The following is a 15,220-nucleotide window of genomic DNA, read 5'->3' as shown; positions in this document are numbered from 1 at the left end:
CAGTGTATGTCTTGAACTCAAAGGCTTTATGCTATCCTTAAAAACATATCTTTAAAGGACGTTTAATAAAACATTGGATGATCTTGATGTTCTAAAAATTCCCTCATTCTTTTGTGAGTCTCCATGAACTCCTTTTTCTTGTGACAGCAAACCAGAGGTTAGTTCTGCTCTAGGTGGGGGGCCAGGGGATGATCCCTTCCATTCATCTAAAAGGGAAGAGTTGTGGGGACAGTTTCCAAACCCATAGATGCTGGAGGGAGACTGACAGAGCAGAACTTAATCAAGTGACGTGGTTTTCTATGCAGCAAATTTAATCCTAATGCGAGAGAGTAGGGCTCGTTTTTCCTAGTTACCTTTTGTGGGCTCCTTAGCTGTAGCTCATGGATCCCCAGAAGTCTGTGGACTACAGTCGAAAATCAGCGATTTGGTAAATACCGCAAAGATGGTCATTCAGGCTTCACCTAAAGCGAAGCGCCAGTAATCTGGGAATCATCTTAACAACACAGTTTTGCCTCAGCTCCCCGATGAGGTTAAAACATTATTTCATCTCAGAGTTTAGCTGGGAGCTGTGCCTCCTCAGCTGTGCCATGAACATTAGTGTGATTTTATGGGGAGCTGTTAATGTCCCAGCTGCATTACAAAGAGTAACTCTTGCCTATACCATCTCTGGGACAGGTGTGGAGTGGCGGGAACCTGGCCGTGGCTCTTCTCAGGGAGTTAAGGATGTTCCCCTCTGCCTACTACTGATGGTTCATGACCAAACTGTGACAGCATCCATCCAATGGATCCTTAGACTGCTATAAACATGACCCTGAGACCACATGTCCCTTGTTTTAGAGCCTCTGCCCACATTCCCGGGACACAGGAACTGTGATCTCACTCCTTCCTGAGAACTGGAAGCAGCTACAGGTGGGTGTCTCAGATTAAATATATGCATATCTTAAATATATGCATTCCCAGCCCATGTGGTCACACTGCCAACAGTTTAACTCCCTCCAGGAAAATACAATACCAGATAGGAAAAAACACGTGCAGGTTTTGTTTGGAACTCAAATATGCCCTTGTTTTTTCTCTAGGTATATGAGATACACAGAGCAAAAGGCTTCTTGAATGTGGTGCTCAGCCTCACTCTTCCTCTGGGAGATCTTGGGATCTTCTTGTAGAGGGTTTCCCTTGATTCCTCAGGGTACTGTCAGGTAACTCCCTTCCAGATAAACTGTTGAAAACAACTGATTTTGTTTTGCCCCAACTCGTTTTGTGTGTCTAAGCAGATTCTTGCTGTTTACGAGGCCATCTCACTCAATCTGGCTTCTTTGTTCAGTCTTCCTTCCTCCTTTCCTGCTCCACACACTCTTCATGCCTCTTTGCAAACAAAGTGGTTCCCCTAGGTTTCAGGTAGCCTGTTGTCCCAGGCAGTTTCCACTTCAACAGTTTTCTGTAGAGATTTACCAGATGACTATCACTGCTGGGCCACAGATGGGGGGGTACCCCATGAGAGAGCACTTGTGCTTTCCTAGGAACAACTCTCAACTCCACATCGACCAACACTGATTGTCAAAACTGACAAAATTTTACATCTGTCTCTTGAACCCTGTCTGCTATGCTGGAGGACTCCTCACTATCTATGCTAATGTGATAAACTATAATTTGGGCCACACTATTATTTGGTTTGTACTGCTGTACTGTGTTACACATCATTCAAAAGCCCAAAGCTCCTAGCATAAGTGAGATACATTGTTCAAATGATATGCTGTGAAGTTAAAGGGTATGGTTTAAATCCATACAATCACACATTACAAATTGGTCCTTCACATTATAGAAAATATAATTAATATGGGAGCTGTGTCTTTTTTTTAACTGTAATATCTAGGTCATGTAAGGAATCTTTCTGACGTGTAGGATTATTAGTTGATTTTTTAGCTTAAAAACAGGATAAAGTTTGATAGCTTTGTTCAGCAGTGCACTGTGGAAATGCAGCACATCAGCACAAATATACAGCTTGTCACAGTCATTCTTGTATAAAATATGACCTATGGTTTTGAAACATATGGTTACATGAGTTTTAATTTAAGTGTCATCTTCTTTAGTCAGCAAAATAAGGTCTGACTAGCCTGTGGGAAGTGGAGTCAGCACCTTCACCTGCTGAAGTGAAAAGGGTTCCCCAGGGGTTGGTGTTGGTTTCCACTGCTGGTGTATGGTTGAACAAAAATGTGAACCTTTGCCCTTGATGCACACAGGGAAAACCTGGGAGCTTTTCCATTCATTATCTGCAAGCTGCTAGAAATGCAACTTATCATACACCTTGCTGTCACAAACCCTGTGGTCCTACCGTGTGAAACCCCCGACATGGGTAACCAGGTGCACCCCTATTTTAGAAGCACTAAACTTTCCCACTAATGTTTGTTTTTGATTTTGCCTCTCAGCCATGATGGGGAGAGCCCCATTCCATTCCATTTTGCCAAATATATATGTCTTGTCACAGCCTATTCTGCTGAAGCTTTGGAAGGATTTAAAAACCTCCCTGAGTCCTAGAAAGGAAATAATAATTAGCACCTACTTGTACAACAGGGAACCATAATCTCTTCTGGAGGAAAGGAATAGGGCTTGTCCTCCGTCTCCTGACAGCTGCCGCTGGGAGACATTGCAGTGCTGTCAGAGCCTCTTTATGAGCACATTCCTTTGTAAGTCTTCATTGCCCAGACCAATAGGTCTACACTTGGCATCTGTTTTTCCCTGTGATGACTTGTTTTCTCCTTTCTCCTTGTCTTTCCTATCTAATTCACTGCCTAATACCTGTCTCTTCTGGTCATTCCTTTTTCTACTTGGCTTGATTTTTATTTAATGATGGCAAAGATCTTGCGGCAAATGAAATGAGAATTCAACCTAGATTTTGTATCAGGCTTTCCTGGAGTTTTGGGAAGGGGTGGGTTTCATCCTTCAGACTGGATAGAAAGGGTTAACAAAAGGAGACAAATAAGATGGTCATGGAGAAGGCATAGACTTTTTGCTGCAGAGAACTCATTGCAGAGCAGCGCTTGTAAATATTAGGAGGAGATGTATAGGAGGAGATGTATCCGTAAAGAGTTTGCTCGGGCTTCCCTAGCACACTGAAACTGAGCCATCTGACTTTGTTTAAAGTTTTTTGATCCAGAGAGGAGGAGAACGTTTCGCTCACAAAGTGCATCTACAACTATGTCTGAACCTTTGACATGGGAAACTGAGGAAATTAAACCAGCTGCTACCAGTTTCTCCCGAGCCAAAAAGATGTAAAGCCTGCAAAAAAACAAAATAGTCTTCTCCCTCACATTGCCATGTTTTTGGAAAAAATAAAGTAAAAAAGAAGCTATTTTTAGAAGGGGGGAAATATCTGTTTAATGTGTGGCTGATCAGAGGCTTATATTTTAAATTGTTATCATAGCAAACTTTATCACTGCTGAAGTCAGACCAGAGCAGGAGTGAGGCTGACTCCTTCTGCTGCCTCTGTCCTGTTCTGGGCCATGCCCTGCTAGTGAATTGCACAGTACCTTAAAATGACCTTTCATTCAAGCTGCACTGAGACATTTTTAGTCAACTGGTAGGAGCAAGTGACCCCCGACCTGCTGATATTCACTGAGTGCAGAGAGGCATTTCTGCTGCGGATGGGTGGTCCCAGCAGACAGTGGCTGCAGATGTCTGCTCCTGATAAATCCAGAGTTCAGCTAATGGGAGGCGACCTGTCATTGGCTCCAACGGAGAGTGAAATATGTAAGCTATAGGCAAGTGTTTCTCTTGGCTTTAGGGCTCCATCACTGGGTGCTGAGACTGAAAACACTTGACAGCGTCTTGCACTGCTTGGGGATAGGTTTCAGCTTCCCTCGTAAGTTTTTTCACTGCTGTCCTGCTCCTGTGCTGGGAAGCTGTGTGTGCCGGAGGTGTCCGGAGCCGTGTGCTCCGCATGGGCACGTGGCTCCTGAGCCCTGCCCCTGCCCAGGACCATGGGTGCCTTGCCCAGCATGGCAGGAGGAGGGAGGCATGTGTAGGTGGGAAGCGCTCCTCTCTTTTTGCTGCTTGCGCACCAGCCAAAAAGCCAGAGGTTAGGCGCATGCAGTCAGGGCCCATGCTACCGATGGCCCTCTGCTGAGTCCTATAAACGCTCCAGAAAACACCCCTGACTTCCCTTCACTTTTCCAGTTTGGGGAGCTGCAGCTGTTACCGGCCACATGGTTTTGCTGTTGATCCTAGAAGCTGCTGTGTGCACCTGGCTCAAGGCAAGCTGGGCAGTCTCCACATCGTAACAAATTGGCCTGCTTCATCTGTAATAAAGACTTTCTTTCACTGGAGCCCTTCAGCTGAGAGCCTGTTTCTGGAGTCAGTTCTGCTCCTTTGGTTGTAGCACCTTTTCAGAGTGGTTAGCCAAACTTATCATCATCTGCAGTTTCACTTACCTTTCTTGCCCATCCTCTTCTTCTCCTTGGTCACCTCCTTTCTTCCGGTGCCTGTAATTTCTATGAAGTATTGTATGCTGCTCAGTGGCAATAAATATTAATAAAAGTATATCAATTTACTGGCTGGAGTAGTGGGAGAAGAGGTAAGCGACGTATATTTTACTTCTTCAGAGGCTTGGTTCCCTTTGGCTTGCCTTTTCCTCCCAGAAGATTTGCCAAATTATACTCTAGTTTTCCTTCTCAGATGAACTACATCCTCACATCTGTCTGGCTCTACTCCAAGCTGCTCCAAGTCAGTAGGAGCTGGGAGAAAAATTTAACATGCAAATTGAAAACGTCAAATGTTGGCTTTATTTATTGCTAGTTTTGTAGGAAGGAGGAAGTAGAAAGACCTTCTGTCAGAACAGCTCACTATTATTGTTTCACGTTGAGTAAATGAAGCTCTGGACTGCAGTAAAGGGGGTGTTTGGGAGGCTAAGAGAGGCCTCAAGGGCAATGCTATAGGAGCAATCTGAGTTATGAGGGAAAACTGCAGTACTGGGAACTGCACCTTTAAAAGGTGGAACTTTTTGGACACTGGAAGCCTGCAAAGAAGAGCTAAAAGCAGTTGACCTCAACGCAGTTGGAGCATGTATCAGTTTTGAGGTGCACACTGATATACAAGCCAACACGTTGCTAGAAACAGGGATCAGCGCTAGCAAAAAGCGTTAGTCTGAAGTGTTTGTCTTCTCTAACAGACTTTGTGAATTACATGCGTGGGTAAGTAACAGCGAAAGATAAAATTTGCTTAAGGACCAGAGAACAATTGCTCTTCACTGAGTTAAAAAGTGGTAATTGCCGGGTGCGGTTATCAAACAGACACAATCCATGTTTGGACCAAAAGCAGATTTCCAAGAGGCTAAGGACTATCTCCTCCAGTTATCATGAGCCAAAGAAAGGTATGCTCTTGCTCCCATGAGGAGGGAGTGATTGAGTGACTATTTTAGATAAGGGCTGGATCAAATCCCAACCCATTCTGTGCTCTTCACACATTTCACAGCCAATGTTTAAATAAAGATTCCTCTGATTTTCAGATTTGTGTAAGACTAGTGTTCAGGGCTTAAGTCTGGGTTTAGCGCAGTTCAGGTTGTCTTCTGTTCAGATTTATTCTGAGCTCTCTAGTGAGACCTTTCCGTGTTTGTGCTATATAACTGTGCTGATTCAGCGTTTCACTCTGTAGTCACATCATCTCCTTTTGAAACATCAATTATGTGATCACACTCCATTAAAACAAAGAATATTTGCTTATGCAAATTTAACACGCCTTTTGGAAGACAATCTCCACGAAGGGTTTGGAGGGTATGCTCTGTGCCTGAGATGCTCTGCTGGAGAATACGATACGTTTTAATGACACAGAGCAAGACTGTTTTACATAGATGATGTTTTGATCTGGGGCAAAACAGAAGAATACCCAAACTGCTTGGCTAAAGCTGAGCAGCAAACATTGGTAATTCTGTATGACAGGAACAACATGCCAGGAAGAGAAGGCAACTCAACAAGGTATGCATGTAGCTCAAGCTAGGTGACTGATGCTGTCGTCAACATTCCTGCTCCCTTGATGCAGAGAAGGATTCATACGAAGGCTCCTTGCAATGGGAAAGTTGTTCATATGTGAACACCCCTCTGCAGAGATGTCCGAAGAACGTGGGGGGCAGAGAGTAATTAATGAGGAGCTAATGAAAAGTTACAGAACTGAGGAACAACGCTGGTATACATGAAGCTAAATGATCCATAGTTGCTCAAATTGTGAGTATTTGTTCAGTTTTCTTCCGGATGTCTTGTAAACCTCGAGACTAGTAGCTTTTGTGACATAGCAGTAAAGAAAAAAATGCCACCTGCCACCTAAAATTGAGTGTTAATAAACAGACAGAGAATAAGGCCATGGGCTTAGCCCAGCAGTGTAAAGACGCTCATGTCCTTATTTATGCAAGTTGAAATGTTATTTGAAATGGACCATAAATCACTTACTACCCTTGCAGAGTGGTTTGTCCAGCACTCTGCTGAGAACAGTGAGAAGATTTTTAACTGCAGTGGTATGATTGTTATGTGTAATGTAAACCTGGTGGAGAGGTTAATAGCAGACTTGTACTAGAATATTTGATAAAAGTTGAGAGAAGTCCATTGTATATATATCATTTAAAATATCCTACTGCTTTAGTTGAAATATAGATTATAACACCTGTGATGATGCCACGATGAAAACCTATATGAAGACATTAACACAATAATAGTATTTTTCTAGATTCTCTCATCAGTTCAGGAAAGACGCTCCCAGTAGTAAAAGGCATTTTATCTAAGATTACACCAAAGTGATTCACAAGGAGCTAAAGAAAATCTGTTGAAAAAGATGGATGAAGGTTACTTAGGGATGGAACAACAGATGGGCTAGAGATTTCCGGTGAATAGCGATACGGACAAAGTTACCAAGGCTTGTTGCATCTGTCAAAAATGCAGACCATTGAGCAGAATGGTATTATATTGATGTTCAAGGGAAAAATAGCGACTTTGCTACTGATAGCTACTTACCGGACTTGTGAAAACTGTTTGAAAAAAAGTCATAAAATAAAAGTGATTTTGGAAAACTGAATACTTTTGGAGAAAATTATTTTTAATAGAAACTTTAACAAGGCATACTATTACATTTTCAGTCTTTCATATTTTGCCTCGTTTTGTTTTTTTTTGTGTTTTTCATGTGTTAAAGTAAATCAGAGATTGATTTTAAAGTTTTATTATGAACTTAGGATCTTATGAGATTTTTTGTGAACTTTAAAATATGTCCAAACAACATCATTCATACAGGTGCGGGCAGAAAGACATTACACTGTTGCTGTTGTAACTGTTGTTCTTTTAGTTAAAGTAGATTCCTCAGTTAATGAATAGTTCCTGGAAAGCTTCTGTGGGGTAAGGTCTGTTGAGGTAATCACTGCACTTAACTAAATCTGAATTTGAAATAAATGAGGAAGAGTATAATTATATATATTTTTATGTCTGATTCTGGAATCCTTACTCACTGAAGTCTTATCCTTACTCACTGAAGTCTTATGACTTAACTCAATGAGACTATTCACATGAAAAAGCATTAATCATATGAATAACGAGAAAGGGTTGAAGGGTCATTCCTAAAGTTGCTAGAGAACTTTGCAGCTACTTCATATGGCCCAACTATCATTATATTTCCCCCAGTTATTGCTTTTAATGTGGTAGTGATTAATTAAACTAGGGTGATATTTACCGCATGCTGCTTTGTGCTCTATTCAAATCCCCTTTAAATGCTGTCTTGAGGAATCAAGTGGGTGTAAGAGGTGCACAGGCCAAAGCCTACAGCACTTCCTCTGCATGAGGTACATTCCACCATTCACTGGTTTCAGATTTCCTTTCTCATAAAAATTGTCTTGGCGATCAGTATGGGGTTTCCAGTTCCCATCCCCCTCTCTAGATCACTGTCCAGCCGTATCTGCTATCTCATACATGCACAGTTGGAGAAATATTTATAGCTACCTATGGATATCAGGAGAGACATCCAGTGGTATCTTCAGTTGTTTTACACAGACCTATATTAATCACTTCCTTTCCTGGTCCCTGCAAAAATAAGTCTACATCTTCCAAAACAGCAGCTATCTTGAAGCCAAATATTCTCCCAGGTATTTTCTTCCCTCAGCATCTACAGCCAGCAGGATGTCATCTCTGTTGCCTCTGACAGCCCAGGGACTGCCCCTACTTATCCATGATGCCACTACCAGAAATATCCATTAGCCTTGATGCTGAATGATCTGGCAATCCATTTCTCCCGTTCTGAATTTGCCTTTTGAAGGGACAGTCCTGGTCATATCAAAACCATCTGCTTGTCTCACACTGATGAGTACAGCATACTATATGGTTTCTATTAATGGTGTTGTTTTCAGCAGCGTGGAGAAATATTTCAAAGACTCTAATTTTTGATTTACAGTTATTTGTGCCTTTGGTATGGCTGTGGGATGAGGTAAGAAGAACCTTATTCTATTTGTTTATCCTCTCAGAAAGAAACTGACTATTGGTTCCTCTCCTTGAATATTTTTCTCTCTGAGATAGCTCTGTTCTTTTTTGATACATTATTGTCTTTGGTCACTCTAGCCTTAAGAAGAGTGAGCCTCTTTAATTTTGGGGTTTTGTACCTTCTTCTGAAGCATGTGACCCCCTCCTGGAGACCCAGTTCATAGCTAATTGTGCTGTCCTGCATCAAGGTATTTCAGTTCCTACATATTTTCGCTCAGCAACTTTTACAAGCAGATTTTTGCTCCAAATGATACATTCCGTTAGTATAGTTTTGTTAGCTTGTAGCTGCAAAAGTAAATGGGCTATCTGAAAAAAAAAAAGTTATTAAGCAAAAGGCAAGACAATATGATGAAGAAGAAGAGGTGATTCTCTAGTCCTACTAAGGAAAAGGAGGTTACGGATGCGGATACTGATGAGAAACTTGGATGAAATAAAGCAGACATGAGAAGAGATATCATTGAATCTAGAAGTAAAAAGCTGGTGACAGCTTTCCTCATCTGTCCTCTTGGCAATGGTCCATCGCAAGATAGAGCGCTTCTCCTGTACAATATCAGCACTTTTTGAAAGCGAAAGCCAGGCTACAGAGAACAGATTCAGAGATCACTGTTGCTATGGGGAAAGTTAGGAAAACGTCAACACGGGGCTCTTCACATGCGAAACAATTTTCCTATAATTCTGGCTAGATTTATTCAGCTAAATGAACTGTCAAAATATGCACTAGTCAATTCAGCTGTAATAAATACAACACATTAGAAAAAGCAAGGTTAGTCCAAGCCTTGCATGTTTCGGGGAGCCAGGTGAACTCTGGATTCGTCGTCACTCCTGAGTTTGCCAAAAAAGGTATCGACCCTGCTGCATGTATGGAGGAGGCTAACATCCATTACATGCCTTTCTGCTACACCCCAGTTTGGGAAAGGACTTTACAAAATGTATACCTTTAACTGAGCACTCACATCATATTCATTTAAGCATATGCTTGCACACTTTCCTGATTAAGAATGTTTTACTGAAACAAAGCCTGGAAACACCTAAGTCCTGTCTTTGGCCAGAAATCCTGTAGCTGTTGAGGTAGAGCAGGTTAAAATTGTCATAATTTGCCGTTTTGACAAATTTTCCACCAAAAAAAAAAAAAGGATTCTATTTTTGCACAGTGAACTGACTTGGTTACCTCCCTCAGTGAGGAAAGCTGAAATCAGTGTTTAGGGCATTGCAATGAACTTACGACACCTGAGGTCAAGTATCCGGTTTGGCATGTCCCTGTGTGATTTTGGAGAAGTGATGAAGTGTGTGTATGTCAGAGCTCCCTGAGAAACCTGTCATTGAGCTAATGTGGGTAAGACAGTTAATTAAGCTGAGACAATATGGAACTCAGCATAACCTGAGAAACAGGACTATTGCCTAATAGATAGTGTCTTTCTTGCACAGGGATGGTGTTCATCTGCACATTTGTTGTCATTTCTTTTGCAAGCAAAAATTTTGTGTTGGGAGCAGAACAGGGAGCTCTTGTGTGTAGTGTCTCCACTTTCACAGAGGCCTTTATTTAATTTCATTTTTCTCTGTAGTGTGATTTATGGTTTTTTTTCTTTTTAATTTTCAGCATATCTCCTCGTTATCAATTCAGCGTGACTTGGCAGAAAACAGTTCAGAATATGTTCCTAAAGAAAGCTGCTACTTACACCAAGATGGATGGAAAGACACTTCTCAAAGTCACGTGCAATTGGTCCTTGGACCATTTGTGCATTAAATAAGAGGTTAAAAAAAAAAAAAAGGACAATGGTACTAAGTACTTTTAACATAAGTAGTATAGTGCCATGGACAACTTGCTAGCCTTTCACCGGTGAAAACACTTGTTTCAGAAATTGAAAAGGAAACCCAAGAATTCGTATGGAAAAGTCTCACACTTGATTCTCATTCAGTACTTCAAAAGAAGACAAACCTCTGCTGGTGTGCCCAGGGAAAAAATTATTTTCAACTCCAGATGTGTTATTTCTTACTCAAGTCTGCACCTAGTCTTTTCTTCCTGCTTCCTGACATGCTTTTCTTTTGCATTTTTCTTTAACAACAGTCTATCATGTTTTGGTCTAACAGGTTAGCTATTTCAAACAAAGAAGGAGCGAAACAAGAAAACTTCCCTTCATGGGAAAGAGTTTTTTAAAGAGAAACCCATCCCACTTGCATAAATCTGCACAAAGCAAGGGTATTCATTTAACTAGTCAAAAAATCCTGATATGTCATCATGTCATGTACAGCATTCAATTGCTTTAATAGTGTTATCCCTTTCTCTTTTTAGAACGGAGTTCATTTCAGTGAGCTTGTAAAGTACAATATAGTGTATTAGATGTTTCATTATTCACAGGGACCAAAAGAAAACAGAAAGATCTTTCCACACATGATTAATACCTCAGCTGAATACCACGTGTTGGATGTAGGCCATCCATCAACAATTTAACATCTGTAATCTGGCTGTGGTGAGTCACTGTTAACATCATGAACAAATCATGGATGCTCTGTGGTCTTAACATAGTTTATGGGACTTGTATGAATAGAGTGCGTGTTCTGCCCAGGGATGAAATGGGGATGGTCTAAATTAGATGCAAAGGAGGTTATGGAAAGAGCCTTGCCACTTATTTATTTATTGAATAGGCCTATCTGAGGACTATTTGTGAGAGTTTGGCTTTCAACCCTTTCCTAATAAGGAAAGGCTAGAGGACAGGAACCAGAGGGATTTAACAGAAAATAAGCAATAGTGACCAATAAAACAAAGGAAGATGATCAAATCCAACACACAGGCACATGCTTTAACCTGTAAAGCCATTCATAGTTCTTGATGGTATGTGTGTCAAGGACTGGTTTTGTTTAGTCCTGCCTTGTGCGAGCTGCGAGTGCCTGCATACATGTCCACCAGTGCAGGGTGCTGGCTTACCTAATGCCAGCTTTTTCCTCCTGGAAGACAGAGGACTTTTTTGCCCAGTGCTTGCTCAGTGCTGAGGCTCTGCCAGCTTTAGTTGGCTCAGGGACTCAATAAGTGACCTAAAGGCAGAAGAAGGTGCCCAGGGAGTGACCTGACCATAGTCATCTCCTAAGCTGACCTTCTTCTCTAGCTGCACTCAATAATTTGTCAGCAGGGAAACCGCTTCCCCATCTAGACAAATTTCCAGGTGTCATGATCCCTTCATTGTTGGATATACCGACAGCAGGCAACAGGTCCCTGTGTTGACTCAAGTCCTTCCTTCACTCTTGCTTTCTGCCCCAGCCCTGGCTACTTGCAGAGATGCTTGCACTGGTACTGTCTTGATTTGTGGTCCTGGGACTGCTGGCAGCATGAGCTCTGGCGCCTTCACCCCTTCCTCAGTCTGCTAGAGGAAGAATGTGTTTACCTTCTAGGAACGTTATAGAGTTTGTCTATTCATTCATACATTTTCTGAAGAGGGAGGGGAATTTGGACTGGGAAAGTCTCTTTCTGTGGTGGCTTGGGGAGTGTTACCGTGGCTGCTGTGTCAGCTTAGATATATTTTGTAATACATGCTTTAAAGTATTTATTGCTCCTGCAAATCAGTTATATGATAGACACAAATAAATAAATAAATAAGCAGGGACGTGTCTGCTGTTTTATGGGGCTGCAGAGCTGTATTATTCATAATTTTCAGTCTATCCATTCATGAAGAATGAATCCAGTTCAATCTAGGCTCCTCCTATAGTTTTAACCCTGCTGTAATGAAAAAGCAGTGCAATAGCTCTACCAGGGCAAACCAGTCAGGATTACTTTCTTAAACTTTAGTTGAAGGGCAGATTCTTTAGAGGAACATGAATAACTTTCATAAATTGCCTTCAAAAGTAGCTGAGGATCTTTCAGTCAATTTTTAAAGGAACTGTTTACTGTTGCATATGGCAGTCATTATTTGGAATAATAAACCTACTAAGAATCTGAGCATGCATGGGCCAACAGATGGGTCATCTTGCTTAGCAATTTACAAAGTAATTTATTTCAATCACTGGGACAGAGGACATGAAGATTACTAATTCCCCTCCAACTCTCACGCAATAAAGTGCCACAGCCTTTCTGAATCTTGCAGCCATTATGGAAATGCACACCTGTTCTTTGGGGTTTGGGATCATTTCTGCTTGCTTGCAGCAATTTTTAACCCCCCAAACCTCATTTTCTGATTCCAGTCATGAGGAGCTAAGAAACAAATGTCTGTAAAAATATATTGCAAGACAAGGTCACCTGTATTTGTACACTACTGTGGTACAAAAGCTGAGCAGTAAGCCATAAAAACATTGAGAAGTACTTAGATAGTTTTCAGTAATAAATGTACGTTCTCTCCTCCTCTGGAATGCTTAGAGGTTTATCCACCAGCAAAAATGTATACCTATACTTCTCAGTCATTTCTAGTAGCAACAAAGCAGAACTTGCTACCTTATGCTTTGTCAACTGCATTAGCTGTTGTGGGCTCCTCTTCCTCCTCTTTGCAAAAGAATGTTAGGCTCCCAAAAGCTGCCAAACTGACAGCTCTTGAGAATTTGAAGTTTGCTGTCAGCCCAATGGAGCAGGCAGTGAAGGCAGCACAAGGACCTCAGTAATGCTGTAAAAAAGTGTTTCGACTCTGATTTAGAGCTATCATCATCAGGGTGATTCAATGTCCATGGCCCTTTCACCTCTCAGAGAACCTGCTGTGTTTAAGAATGGATAACTAAAAAGCGCTGATTTTAACCTAATGTCAAGAACGTGAAACAAGGTGAGTGATTCTGGCAGAAAACTCGGAAGCTGCTGCCACAAAAGCTCCCTGCAAATTTTCCACGGGCCTATTCACTGTATGGATTGTATGTGCGCGTGCACCAAGGCCCCTCCCGTGGCAAAAGCATGTGATTGTACTAATATGGCTCATGGTCGTACTGGTGACCAATTAAATAAGAAAAGTTCATTGATTCTCAAAGAGTGTGATGGATTCTATTAAGTTTGGCATGCAATGCGTATAGCGAGCTCCTGCGCAGCAGCAGAGCTGCAGCAACTCTCTTCATGAGTCCTCTGAGCCTGTGGCAGAGGCAAAGTCAGATGCCTTTATCTAAACTGAAGTTCATTTAAACCTCCATCCAGCTGCCAAGGAGCTCATTAAACCTATTTAACATGACTGTATGTATGAGCTTTAAGAAATAACAAGTTTTCTAAATCCATAGCATGTTTACCTAATCCTCTGCAGTATGAGCAATGTTGTCATATAAAATTAAGCTACTGATATTTCATTTTGAGCCTTGAAAGTTGAATGAAATATTAAAATGAACCCTCAAGTTGCAATATTTACTCATTACCCAATGCTCTGTGTGAGCAGGCATAAAACTTGTCACTAGTATGTAGTCCCCGGCCTTTTAAGCACTTGTGAGGGAGTTGTGAAGAGATTATTCTTCCTCTGCCTGTAAAATCTGTGGCTGGTTTCGAGAACAACTTATGAAGCAATAAATGGCCTTATGAAGCAGTAAGTTGCCCCGAAGATGGAAAGAGAGAAAATTTTAGCTGTTAGAAGAACAAAATAACAATGCGTGTCCCCATGCACGTTGGCTTTGGTGACTACTTTTTGGTCAGGAAAAAACAATACTGCCATCCTTTTAAAAATCAGAATATTTTACTTTGACATTTTCAAAAGGAATTTTTTCAAAATAATTTTCAAAATAATTGTTTCGTAAAGAAGCAGTTGAGTTGAAAAAGCTTGGAGACAACATCTCGTCTGACCTGAAACTGAATGGATTTGTTTGTTCTTCTTGTGCTGAAAATGATGAAATATGACTGGTTTTGGATGGATCTGAAGCACAATTAGCCCCTAAGGGGAACGAACAGGCACACAGATCTCATCCCATTTCTGCCACAGCCCCTCAGTGGTACTTCTGCACAGCCTCTCAATGCCTGCGGCATGTGCGAGCGTTGCACAAGACACGTGAGCCTCAGTGTACCATCTTGTACCCTGAGCTGACCGGCTTCCTCCAGCAAATGTTGCCAGGCAGAGAGAGAGGTGGGGATGGGTGCTAGCCAGTCGGAGCAAACCAAACCGCTTTAAATTGAAAAGAAAATTCCTGTTGGGAGCAGCTGATTTTGGATGTGTTAGTGGTTTAGCCTTACTTGCCTTTTATCTCTATTATTTCAACCATGCTGCTGTTTTTTCTAAATTCTTTGGTTACAGCACGCATTCTTTGCCCTGGCCTTCACATTCATAGCCTTTTAATGCTTTCACTCCATTCGGAGTGCAAAGTCTTAATAGATTTAGAAAAGGAAAAGTTCTGGATGTTTAACAAAGTATCAAAATACACTGGCTTTTCTTTTTGTAGGAAACTTTTCACAGCCTGATAAAAACCTATTTTCTTAGCAAACAGACTACATTTCAGCCAATGGTGCAAAACCTTAACAGAATGGTGCCATAAGCCATTTTGGGAGAGAAAAAAAGCAGTTTCCAAATGTTGATACATGTTTTCTAAGTCTCTCACATAAATTCTATATCTAAGAAGGAAATTAAAACAAAGTGTCTTAAAAAAAGACAAAGGTAAAACAAAGCTCCAAATGTAGTAGCAAATACATTGACATAGGTTTTTAGTTACCTTCTTTTCTTCAGACAGAAAAATATGCTATTCACCAACTACATTTTTTTTGCAATTTTACGATGAGTCTTTACGGGGAGTGGATAGACTTGGCTTCGTTTACTGGAATGATAAGCATGAATCCAATTAAGGGGCTGAAACAG

This window comes from Struthio camelus, chromosome 2 (genome assembly GCF_040807025.1).
Source record: "Struthio camelus isolate bStrCam1 chromosome 2, bStrCam1.hap1, whole genome shotgun sequence".
Taxonomy (NCBI): Eukaryota; Metazoa; Chordata; class Aves; order Struthioniformes; family Struthionidae; genus Struthio; species Struthio camelus.
Note: the sequence above shows the minus strand (reverse complement) of the source record.